This window comes from Ictidomys tridecemlineatus, chromosome 15 (genome assembly GCF_052094955.1).
Source record: "Ictidomys tridecemlineatus isolate mIctTri1 chromosome 15, mIctTri1.hap1, whole genome shotgun sequence".
NCBI lineage: Eukaryota > Metazoa > Chordata > Mammalia > Rodentia > Sciuridae > Ictidomys > Ictidomys tridecemlineatus.
This window is the reverse complement of record NC_135491.1, coordinates 33,876,311-33,884,334: the sequence shown is the minus strand read 5'-3', so window position 1 is coordinate 33,884,334 and position 8,024 is coordinate 33,876,311. Positions and strand designations below refer to the sequence as shown.

The 8,024-nt window shown below is 56.7% G+C and overlaps 1 long non-coding RNA gene across 1 annotated transcript; it reads left to right on the top strand.

Moving 5' to 3' along the window:
• The first annotated feature begins 363 nt into the window (after window positions 1-363).
• On the top strand, window positions 364-7,342 carry LOC144370862 (uncharacterized). The gene is made up of 5 exons (XR_013430893.1): window positions 364-483; window positions 1,122-1,354; window positions 3,134-3,372; window positions 3,819-6,397; window positions 6,550-7,342. It is a non-coding gene; the product is annotated as an uncharacterized LOC144370862 (long non-coding RNA).
• Window positions 7,343-8,024: the final 682 nt, after the last annotated feature.

The window sequence follows — 8,024 nt, the reverse complement described above, 5'->3', positions numbered from 1 at the left end:
GCTCCGTGTGGCATTAACAGAATTATTTCAAACCAAACAAACTGGTTTAAACTGCAGAAAATAACAGGTCGACTTTTAGTAAGGGGACCGTCACCCTGGTTTGCCCAGGACAGCCCCAGTCTGCACCTGTCCTCTTGGTGTTGCTCTTGATCTGGCCTTTGTCCCCAGTGAGTGTCTCAATTTAGATGATAAATTGTGTTGTCACCTGCAATCTTCGGGCAGTTTGTGTCGGAGCTGTCAACATAGTCCTTGGTGTTGGGAAAGGCTGCTTATCATCTAACTTACATCCTGCCAGCTGCAACCAAAGCCTGCTGTCACCATGCTGACGTCAATGGCACCAACCACTCAGGACAACCAGTGCTGGGAGCCGGCACCAGAGGCTCTCCCAGGCCCCGGGAGAGCGTGCCCATGGGCCCTTGAGGAGCAGGACCTGGGAACTGCATCCGGGGATTCCTGCTCCCAGGAGATCCTGACCCCGAGCAGGTAAAGATGGTCCAGAGGGTCAGAGCTTCAGAGCAGGCGCCCAGGGCTCCCCACCAGAGCCCTCTCACGACCCACCACTGCTACAGGCAGAGCTTTCCGCGGAGCTCAGTGTTCATGATGCTCAGTAATTGAGCACCTGCCCTGCTGTCACCTCACCCCCTGCAGGTGACACTCCACACAGCTGCCAAAAGGGATTCCTTTTTTTTTTTTTTTAAGGTTTTATTTGTTTAGAGCAGTTGTGGGATCACAGCTGGATGGTGAGGAAGGCAAAGCCACCGGAGTGAGACATGTATTCCAACCCATGACACTTTGTCACCCAAAGTGCACCATGTCCACAGGGCTCACTCCTGGGGTCGTCCACCGTAGGGGTCTGGACAGATGTGGAAGGACACGCGTCCGTCTCGACAGCGTCCTCAGATCCCCCCCCCCCCCCCCAGGCACCCTCAGCTCCTTCCACAGTCTCTAGAGCTGTGCCTTTTCCTGAATGTCACACGGTGGGGATCACAGGACACAGAGCCTTTTCAGATGGCTCTTTTCACCCTGGGACATGCATGTGGGGTCCCTCGCTGTCTTTTCATAGCTCGCCAGCCCACTTCTTTTAGAGCTGCATCATATTTGGCTGCCTGAATGTCCTGCAGGTCAGCCATCCACCCACCCACCCACCCAGGGACGTCTTGGTGGATCCCCAAGAGATCTTTTTAAAACGGAAAGCGGAGAAGTCACTTTCAACCGACCCGGGCTTCCCGCGACCGAGACTCGCACCCAGGCCCCTCACCAGGGCCGCTGCCGCTCTGACCCCTGGCTCCGCGTCCAAAGCCTTGCTCAGGTGGAAAGGGCTGACTCTGAGTGAGTTTCCTGTCTCTGGATGGAGGTAAGCAAAGGGACGGTGCCGGGGATACTTTAGAAAGAAGTAAAACTTAAAAAGGGAAGATCCTAGTAGCTGAGTTTTAAGGTCTACTTTAATGTTATTCTACGACAAGGTTTTGGGTTTTTTTTTTTTTATCGTTGTGAGCCATTATTATTCCCTTCTGCCTCCTAAATCTTTCCCAAGAGCTGGAGATACTAATCGGAACAGAGGCTGATTCGGGACCTCAGTGGGCTCCGGGGTGGTGGGCGGATCACAGGGCTCCCACGCTGGCCAGGCTGCCTCTCGGGGTACCTTGTTCTCCCCAGACGGGAGAAAAGGCCCTCAGGACAGCTTCAGTCCATCCCCAGAAAACCAGATGGTAGGAACGACCATCATCCCCAGCTCACAGACGAGCGCCCCGAGGACAGAGAGGCTGGGAGGCTCGTCCAGGGTCACAGAGCTGGCCGGCGGTGGACTTGGCTTGGAAGCCAGGCAGGCAGCGTGGTTTTCAAACCCAGCCTGACAGCCCTGAGCCTCTGCAGCCAGGTGCCTGCTTTAACAGGCCAACTTCAGCTACTGAAGCTCTTCCTGGCCGTCACATGGGGTCTCACCGGCTCCCAGGCCCTTGGCATACCTGGGCTTGGGTTGTCACCTTGGGGACCAGGACTCCAGGGCTCGTCTCTTGGATGGGCCCTCTCACCTGGCACAGCCAGTGCAGAGACCCAAGCTGGGTCACAGAAGGCCAGCAGACATGTGGGTGACCCTGGGCAGCTGACCTACCTTTCCTGGGTCCTCTGCCCATCTGGTAGTTTCTGCTGCTTTGCTGCTTCCTGGGGAGGCCTTACTTGACTCTGCCCTGCCCCCCCCCCAGGGGTGTCAGGCTGCGCTAGGTTGTGCTGCGGTAACAACCTCAAGCACTCACTGGCCCTTCACAGCTGAATCACACCCAGTGGCTGCAGTTCAGGCACCTGTCTGGGGTCTGGCTCTTACACGCAGTAAATTCAGGCTATTTCCATCTCATGCCGCTACCTTCTCAACCCACATGCCTCAAAGGGGAACAAGAGGCTGCAGAACCATGGGCCATGTTTGAATGGCGTATATATAGTCACCTTCATTGGTCAAAACCAATCACCTGACCCCAAAGGGATGGGGAACTAGTGTCCTGAGGGCCCAGGCAGGGGAGCAGAACTGGGTAGGGTGAGCGCTAGTAATGTGTTCCACGCTAGATCAGCCCTTCTTCTTATTGTTCTCATATCAGTATGTGCCTTATTTATACATCAGTTGTTATTACGCATCTGTGCAATTATATAATGGCTGTCTGTCTCTTTTGCAATGGCCTTTAACATGTAATTCCTATGACGTAGAATCCAGATCCACATTTGCTTTCTGTTCAATGAGTGGATAGATGAATGGATGGATGGAGGGACAAATGGATTTATGAATAGATGAATAGGTGAATGGGTGGATTTATGAATGGATGGATAGATGGATGGATGGATTTATGAATAGATGAATAGGTGAATGTATGTATGTATGTATGTATGGATGGATGGACGAATGGATGGATGATTGAATGAATGAGGAGGTAGGGAGCCCTTTGTATGAAAAAGAAGATGCGTTAGATGTGTCCTTTCCTCCCAAGTTTCAGCACTTAGCCTATTTCCACTAAGGGCTAATTAACATTTCCCAGGAAATTAATATCTGAGATCTTTCAGAGAATTATTGCTGTTCAGGGTTCAAGATGCAACCGAAATCCCCAGGAGGAGTTGGCATCTTGGAACTGAGGCCCTGCTTCTTTCCCAGCCCCTTTCTTCCTGACCTGCTGGGCTCGGAGGTTGTCAGGGGACCCTGCGACACCTCTGCCTGCCGGGGAAATGCTCCTTGCCTCGGCCACGTGACAGCTTCCCTGGCTCGTGACCCCTGAGCACAGGTGGAATCACAGTGATCAGCAGAAAGTGTGCTCCCCCTCCTAAAGCCACCAGTCCGCCAGCTTCCTGCTACTGCAACAAAACACCTGAGCAAATCAGCTTGAAAGGAAGAAGGTTGATCTTGGCGCATGGTTTGGGGTCTCAGCCTTAGTCCCTTGCCCTGTTGCTTTGGGCCTGTGGGAACAGAGTGCATCATGGTGGGGAGCAAAGAGCAGTGGAGCTGCCAGATCATCATGGTGGCTGGGAATCAGGGAAGGAGTGGGGGCTCTGGTCCCAATATCCCCTTCAAGGACACGCCCCCAATGACCTAACTTCCTTCCAAGAGGCCCCGCCTCTTAATGGTTCCACAGCCTCCCAGCAGTGCCCAGGTTGGCAAGTATTTAGCATGGATCTGGGGGGGGCACTTATTCAAGTCATAGCAGGCTTAATTAAGAAGGCTCTGCCTCTGAGATGTGCCAGGAGGGGTCTGGGCCCACACTGCAGAAGGGGTCCTCTCAGGACCTCAGAGCCTTTTCGGCACCACCTAGAACTTTATTCACATAACCTCCTTGTCCCCGTAGCTCTGCCACTTGGTGAGGGGTCACCACAGAGAAGGCCAGTGCCCGGTGGAATGGCGGAACTCCAGGGTAGTGCGGAGTGTCTACAGAGGTCACTCAGGACTCCTCTGAGTTGCATGATTATTTCACGCCATCATGATAAGTGGAGTTGTCACACGTGGTGGTCACCAGCCCTGCCGCCACCATGTGAGATCCTCCTCCATCAGGGCCCCGCAGAGCTGCGTCCCCACCCAGCCCACGGCACAGACACCGACTCGCTTTGGCCAACAGGATGTGAGTGGAAGTGAATCACTTGTGGGCAGAAAACTGGAGAGTGGGTGTGCAGTTCCTTCCCCTGCCACAAGCTGGTGACGTTCCAGGAAAGCTCAGCCGCCCAGGTCCCTGAAGGAGGGACCTGCAGGCCACGATCCTCAGCTGCCCGCAGTGTCCATATGGAGTGAGTGAAATGTCCACCACCAGCGGGGTAAGACGCACGCTTGCCCGAGGACATCCTGCCTGGGTGGGTGTCCCAGAACACAGTGTCCCAGGGAGGACAGCAGGCACTCGGAGCAGGCCCAGGGAGCATCATCTCTGGCATCAGGCCATCCTGGCTTCAAATCCCACTGGAGGCTGAGTGACTTGGGGTAAGTTACTGCACATCTCTGGGCTTCATTTTCCATTTCTGAAAAATGGGGCTAGACCCGTCTCAGGACTGCTGTGAGGGGCGGATGTAAGGTGCCGCTGGTTCAGCGAACGCTCAGTCAACGCAGGCACAGAGTGAAGCGCGGTGTCACCAGGTGCCACCCGTATTGTGGCCTGCTTGCTTTGCTCAACGACTCGTCTCTGTTTCAGGCCGAGATCTAGAAACCAGCCACCGGGTGCTGCATCCCCTGGGGATCTGTCTGTGCTCCGCAGGTCCTCAGGAGACGAGGGCCACCGTCCCTGTGCTGACTCGTCCTCATCCCCACCTGGCCAAGGGACACTGCTGTGATGTCCTTCCTGCCTGAGCAGGGTCACCTCGGGTGTCAGCTCCAGGGGCCACACGGGGCTGCTCAGAGGACACTCCACACCGGCCTCTTCTCTCCCGGCTGTGGGCAGCCTCTGCACAGGAGCAAAGGACCTGCGGTCCTCGCTGGCCCCGGGAGGCCCCAGGAGGCCCCGGGGGGCAGTGTGCCCCTCTGTCACAGCTCTGCCCCCCACTGGGGGTCTTGCTCCTCCTCTGGGCATGCTGGCAGGTGGCCGGTGTCAAGGTCCTCTTCCTGGCCAGGGTGGCCACAGGTTCCTCTGGGTTTCTTCACATCCCCATCCCCCGAGGCTACTCGTCTAATCTCAGGGGACAGTAGACATGGCTCTGGCCCTCAGGTCCTTTCTAAGGCGATCCGGGGCCCAGGCTCTGGGCTTACAAAGACTTTGTTTTTTCCTTCCCGTCGTTTCCTGGGGACAATGGATGCCCGACGGTGGGCTGCCCAGGGATAAGCTGGCCTCACGGGGAGCAGGAAGTAGCAGGGAAAATCGTGAGTGGTAGGTATTCTAAGTGACCACCGGCCGCGAGCTGTTCCTATGATTACTTTAAGCACCATGGCCGTGGGGGTTAGGGGCTCATTTATTAATAAACGAGCTCCGTGTGCCCTGCGGGCCCCTCCCCCACTCAGATACCACCCCTATGATCACGGCTCTATTTCTGCCATAGAGAGCACTTCCTGGCCTCTGGCCCATGGTTCTTGCCTCCTCTCAGCTCCTAAGCAGGATCACTGTCTCTGGTCAAGATCAATCCGTATGTAAATGAGGTTGTCCTGTGCCCACGTCTCCCTTGCTCTTGTCCCTGTCATCCATGGCTGCACACAAATGACCCCACCCCATGTGAGTGCTGAAAGCCTTTACTTCATGATGTCAATGGAGTCAAGTGAAGAATCTGGGAAGGGAGGAGTGGAGATGGCTAGGTTCTGTGCCGTGGTCCTTGGGTCTCTCCTGGGACGATCCTCAGGAGGGGGGTGACTTGATGGCTGGGGAGGGACCACGGGAGATGTCTTTCCTCCCAGCTCTGATTGGAGGCTGAATGTCGGCTGGACCCTGCACATGCACTGGGCTCCCTCCCATCATGGCAGCCTCGGAGGTCTTACGAGGCCGTCAAGGGCCCCCCCAAGGCAAATACACCAAGAGAACAAGGCGGAGACCCTGTGTCTGTTGGGGACAGACCTGGTGTGTGATCCTCCAGCACTGCCACCTTAAGTTCTCGATTCAAGGTGCAAAAACCCTCGACCTCACCTTCCAGTTGGAGTACAGACTGTGTCTGTCCGTTTCCTGTGGCTCCCTGGGATACCACAGAGGGGTGTTTATAGACGTCTCTTCCTCCCTCCATGCCGTACACTGTGGAGGGCAAGAGCCCTGCGCAGCAGCCGCTCAGCCTCTGGGGAGGGTCTTTTTGCTGCATCGTAACAGGACGGGGGCATCACCCGGAGAGACAGAGAGAGCACGTGAGCTCGGGTCTCCCTTCCTCTTCTCACCAAGCCGCCAACGCCATCCTGGGGCTCCACGCCCCTGCCCTCGTCTAACCCTGGTCACCTCCCCAAAGTCCTGCCTCCAAATTCATGCGAATCAGGAGAGTAAGTCCCCCACACCTGAACTTGGGGGGCCACCTTCCGCACACCACAGGGTGTCCTAAGAGCCTCTGGGAGGGAGGATGCCATCCACCTCCATCTAGAGACGTCCCTCCAGGGGGCAGAAAATGACTCACTTCTCTCTGAACTCTTCCCAGACCTCTCCCGGAGCCTGTTCCGTGACATCTGTTGACTGGCCCGCGGTGGGGACAGCCACGTGAATGTGAGGGGTCGCGGGGATCAGACGCAGAGAGCGTTTCGCCATCGACACCCACTCGGATCCACGCATGGCTTACGTGTCACCGTCACCTCGCTGGCTCCTGAGCTTCACAGAGGTCAGAGGACTCGTCCAAAGTCCCCGCCGCTGGCAAAGGACAGATTTGAACCCAGGATTTGCCACCTGGCCCAGACTGGTCCCCAGAGAGGGGGACAACGGCCCCAAGGGAACGAAGCTGAGCAGAGAGCCCCGCGTGTCCAAGCCCTGCCCGTCTGGCCAGCCCCGCCAACACCTGCTGCCCGCGGCCACTGCCCGCGCTGTCCTTCCCAGGGCTCACGTCCAAAGCCAGGCTCCGGGGAACCCGGATGGTTGGCCATGGTCTCTGAGCGAACCCGACTCCTGAAACCCCCGGTCATTTCACAAGGACTAAGACACAGGGCATCCTGGGCACAAGCCACGATCGTCACACGGCCGGGGGGCACCAGGAAGGACGGTGGCCCCTGATGCCGTCGCCCCCCCTCCTGTTTTTTTATTTTTTGTTTTTTGTGGGCGATTCCAGCGCTCGGCCATCTGTTCCTTGTTGAGGGTGGTTAAGTGGAATGGGCTGCCAATACAAACAGCCCTAGTGACGTTGGTTTGCATAAATTGTTTTGAAAGCTTCAGGACGAATTTTCAGGATTACTTGCCGTGGCGGGGGCCTCCGCGGAGGCGGAAATATAAATTCAGCGATGCCAGTTGGAATCTATTAATTTTCTTGCAGCCCGTCGTCGCCCCAGCTCTACTGCTTCATTGACTGTGTGACCTTGGGCAGGTGAATCAACCTCTCTGGTCTTTAGTTTCCCTGTTGTCTCAATGGGGGGGTGATAGGCATCCTAGCTACTTTGGGGGGATCACAAATTTGAAAGAATATGATGCAGAGAAAGGACCCAGCACCTGCGGTATGTGCCTACTAAGTGGAAGAAATTAGAGTCCTTTTCTGAAAGACGGGGAAGAAGGGACCCATTTGGTGTGTGGGGTTCAATGGGCCCGGGGTTGCGTCCCAGCGAGGCGACTTGCTCTCTGGGTGACTCCTCTGAGCCTCGGGTTTCAGGACTTGAGATAACAGGACATGAGGACCCAGAGGCACCGTAGGAGGCTCAGTGGCCCTGGGTCAGGTCCTCACGATGGCCAGGGCCACTGTGCTGCAGCAGACACAGCGGGCAGCTTCTGGGGGAGTCCTGCCCTGTCCAGGGGGCGCACACCGGCTCTGTACCAGGCACCTCTGATGGCGAGGATCCCTGGGGCAGGGGGACTGGGGACTGGGGACCCCCCATGGGAGGGCTCTCCGCTCTGGACTGCAGGGGACCCTAAGGCTGCCCCCCGCCCACACTGGGCTGGTAAAGAGGGAGCCCAGTGCGGAGGCGGAGCCTTGGGTGG